Genomic DNA, 4,643 nt, shown 5'->3' with positions numbered 1-4,643 from the left:
TCATGGGAAATAAAGCAAGAAGGAAGCACTTCATAAAATGGTGGTGGCATCGCTTCAATTTATCGATGGCACTAGACCATTACTTATAGTGACATTAGGTGGCATTGCTTAATGCTTCATGTGATTTTAGATTAACGGTAGCGATATGGGCGTAGGGATAGCAGGGGCATAAAATGGTGAGGCAGATGTGGTTGCCGAGAGTGGCAAACACTCAGGCAGCTTGTCTGTATTTGTCCCATTTTTATCTCCTCGGTGACATTTTCCTATGTGAGCACATGAAATCTAGACCTGCTCATTCTCATTTGCGTTGTCCGCCAACACCCCTCACTTTCTTTCCTTTTTCAACCAAGAGACAGGTCCACTTCCCCCCACCCTTCGCCATCCACCATGCTTTCTCCGCCTTTTCAACCAATAGACAAGTTGGGTAGCCAGTATCTACTACTTTCCCCCGTTTTCTCTTAGAACCAAGTCCTAGATTCATGCTACAGCTTTCCCAGTTTCTTCCCTATTTGAACCAACTCTTAGATTCGACTGTATGAACTAGCTTTACCTCTAATAATAGTAAAAGCCTAGGTGGCTTTGGAACATCCGACGGAAGTAGAAAAAGATCCACACGCAGCCATGTGGGGAGCTGGGGCAGTAGAGCAAGGCAGGTTTCAAAGGAATATATACCTGAGGGTCGTCGGCATGTGGCAAACACGGCGCCGGGAGGCCACATCTTGGCCACAATACCGCATGGAGGAAGAAGGGGTCGGAGGCCCTCCCGAGCAGGCGCAGCTGCTGATCGGGACGCGAGGGTAGCCGTTGGTCTCCTCCCTCACTGCCGACGACAGCGTGAATGATGCACCTACACCCCCGCCCCGGTCGAGGTGGTCCAGCCGGATTTGTGACCAGCCGTGAGCAGAGAGAGTGTGGCCACCTATGTCTTGCTTAGATCTGGAGAGCATGAGAGAGTGAATGAGAGGAACCCTAGTAAAGCAAGCGCTAAGGTTCCTGCTTATATATAGTGGAGTGATTTTGTTGTACCAGCTTCAAAAAAATGCGCTCCTACGTGTACTCGCGAGTAGGTGTGAGAGAACTAGTGTGTGCGTGCATTGCTTCTTTTTGTGAGAGTACAATATACTATGCCCAAAGAATATTCGCCACAAGAGTAATAGTATAAGTGTGTGGCGAGTGAGCTAAAATAAAAGGTGTGCGACGTCTTTTGTTTTTAAGAAGTTTTGAGGGCAGGGTGTGAAGAGCACATATGTGTGTGACTTCTACCTGCAGATAGACGGTGGGTGCGAGAGGACTCGGGAGAGTCGTGACTCGTGAGGGTGCGTGTGTGCATGAGAGAGAGGGGGCATGTATCTATGCAATGCATGTGTTCGTAAATCATTATCCGACAAACGTTCACCACAAGCCGTTTCCTGACGAACGCCGTAAGAACCATTAGATCGGCATCCGACATTGTCAGTTTTGCCATGTCATTTAACAGAGCAGCCACTCCTCCTACACACAAATCTTCCACATGAGTGTTAGCAAGTGTCGTATGCTCCTCCCTCTGTTCCAAAATGCAGTCCATATAGCTTTATTGAAAATTCAAACCTCACAAACTTTTACCGAGTTTTTGTGTACCAAAATGCACATATAGAATACCCAGTATATATCATTTCATTCATCTTCAAGAGGTAACTATAAAGATGGAGGAGGAGTCTACAAAGAAAGACCGCAGTATCACCTGCAACAATTCCAACCATCCTTTGGTGTGGAGGAATATCATAGGAACTCTATATGATATGATTTTATAGGATTTTTTTCCTTTAGAGCCAATTGGTTCATAGGAATAGATTCATATACTCCACATTTAAAAGAAAAAAACATGATATCATTTTTATAGCTTTAGAGCCACTTGGTTCATATGAATGGATTCCTATACTCCCATAATTTCAAAGGAAAATAAACATTAGTGTATATACAATAGAAAAGTTCCTATGATGTGAACCAAATGACATCTCTTTTCTAATCCCTCCTCATAGGAATTGAGATACATGTCATCTCTAGATTCAATAGAGAAGTTCCTATGATGTGAACCAAATGACATCTATTTTTCAATCCCTACTCATGGGAATTGAGATACATGTCATCTCTTTACCTATAACTTCCATGTATACATCTTCTATTCCTAAATAGCTAGTACAACCCACTAGTAGCTTTTTTCCTAGATATGAAACTATGGCACAAGAACGCGTCATGCATGCAAGTCATAAATCACATTGTTTTTTCTATTCTATGCATGCAAGCACCACATCATCAATTCGTGCATGATACTCATAAGTTATTTCTTGCATTAAATTTTGCATTGACAATGTATGTGCTGGTCACGTGCACAGATATGTAGTTCACATTCACATTTTTGTTAGAAATGCCATTGTTTTAACTGCAATTCATTTTTTCTCTTTGTACTCCCTCCGTCTAGGTGTGTAAGTCATCTTCCGAAAACTAAATAATCCCAAAACACTTTGGCACGGTACATTAACTCCCTCCTCGTTTCTTGTTTTGTGACATATCAACCAATAAGAGATGTGGGCAGTGCATGCTTTCCCAAAACACAAGCACTTCTCCTTTGTTCTAGAATCTTCCGTATCATAATTGCCCAAACTTGTTTTCCTAAATGAATTGCCATTATTTGTTTTTTACTTTATGCTTTACAATGCACAATCCCATAAATATTAAACTTTTTATAAAACTAATTGACTTTCAATGAGATTAACTATAAGAACTAAACGAACATCTACATCATGCATATATGACTCAAAGCTTTACATGCTATAGTGTGTATTTATTCATAATTTGGTTTCCAAATCTCATGCGTTCAATGCATGTACCTTACTAGTTTTGAGTAGAGTAGCAAATTTCACGTTGCCGCGGGTATATCAAAATGCAGGGCCCATGCATCATTGCCTTTCGGTCGAACCTACCACTACAAAAAAATACACTTCCGTGATGATATGTGTTTGTCACAGTAGGTCGCATTTTTTGTCATGCATGTACATCCATGATGATTTTATGACAGAATCAAGATAGTCATACCTGTGCTGTCGTAGAAGTTTTCCATGACATTACCAAAATTATCAACACGGAAGTGTGCACTTCCATGACGATAAATCGTGCGTCACAGAAGTGCTTTCGTCAAGGTGACCTACACGTGGCATCCATCGTAAGGAACACCCTTAAGCTATCGGGTTGGGTTTTGGATCCGATAACCCATTAACAGCCCCGACCAATGGGGATTTTCCACATGTAAAATCATCATTGGCTGGAGGAAACACGTGTCGGTTGATCGTTGGGACAGATGTCATCCACTCATTGGACAGAAGGCGCCTATGATACGTCGACACGTGGCACGGCCCAACAGAGGCCCATTCCTGTGAAAAGGCCAGCCCATTTGACTTGGTCAAAAGGTGGCAGGCCGGCCCATGGAAAGCCTGTTAACGGCCTGTTCGCATATAGCCCATTTACAGCCCGCTAACCCAAGGCCCGTTATGCCCTATCCGAATTAGGCCCAGTAGCGTCATCTGGGCCATTCAATATGATTCTAGCCCGTTTTCACTTCTCGCCCATGTATGGCCCATGACGTCTTTCGGCCCATATGAGGCCCTATGTAACTCTTGGCCTATTAATCGCCCGTGGTGAAACTGGCCCGTAATGAACAGTGTATCACTTTACACCCATTAACTGCCCGTGGTGAAACTGGCCCATAATGAACAGTGTATCACTTTATACCCATTAACGGCCCGTTATTCCGTTGGGTCGTTTCCAGCCCATGTTATCTTTCGGCCTTCTCAGAGCCCATTTATTCTTGGGCTCATTTCCAGCATTCATTTACTTATGACCCGTTATTGTCATTTTCTGCTTGTGGGCCAAATTCAGCCCGTGGTTACAGTCGGCCCGTTTGTGGTCCGTTAATACGTTGGGCCGTTTTCATAGCGTCATCAAATACAGCCTATTAATGATGGCCCATTATGGTCGGCCCATGAACGGACGATTCCAACTCTAGCCCGTTTACGGCCATAATGCGGCCTGTTATTGGCCCATGTTTGGCCAATCGATCATACGGCCTGTATAAGGCCCATTGATGATACGGCCTGTAGAAGGCCCATTGTTTCTACGACCCATAGAAGGCCCATTGTTTCTACGGCCCGTAGAAGGCCTACTGTTTCTACGGCCCATAGAAGGCCCACTGTTTCTACGGCCCGTAGGAAGCCTAGTGTCACTACAGTAAATATTAGCCCATGGTTATTGTGGCCTAGTTTTTAAAAATAGGTTATTGCAGCCACTAGCAAACTGCGGAAAAAGAACTACACTAACTACAAGCAAACAAATAAACAAGACAACAAGGAAATAAATAAGCAAGCAACTTATGCTAGGCTATTACGACTATTACACATATTACATCCACTGGGCATCAAAGTTCGCCACCAGTGTAAATATAGGGAACAAAGCAGCATATAAACGCCGCAGCAAAACAAGTCCAGAACTGAAACCACTTTAGAAGAGTTCAAGAAACAATATCCTGGGTACCCATAATGCTGGCAAGATGCTTAGCAAGCTTATTAACTTTCTTTTGTTTGGCGCTTAAATCCTCCAACGCTTGCTGTTGC

The sequence above is a fragment of the Triticum dicoccoides genome, chromosome 2A (assembly GCF_002162155.2).
Source record: "Triticum dicoccoides isolate Atlit2015 ecotype Zavitan chromosome 2A, WEW_v2.0, whole genome shotgun sequence".
NCBI classification, from domain to species: domain Eukaryota; kingdom Viridiplantae; phylum Streptophyta; class Magnoliopsida; order Poales; family Poaceae; genus Triticum; species Triticum dicoccoides.
This window is presented reverse-complemented; position numbering follows the sequence as displayed.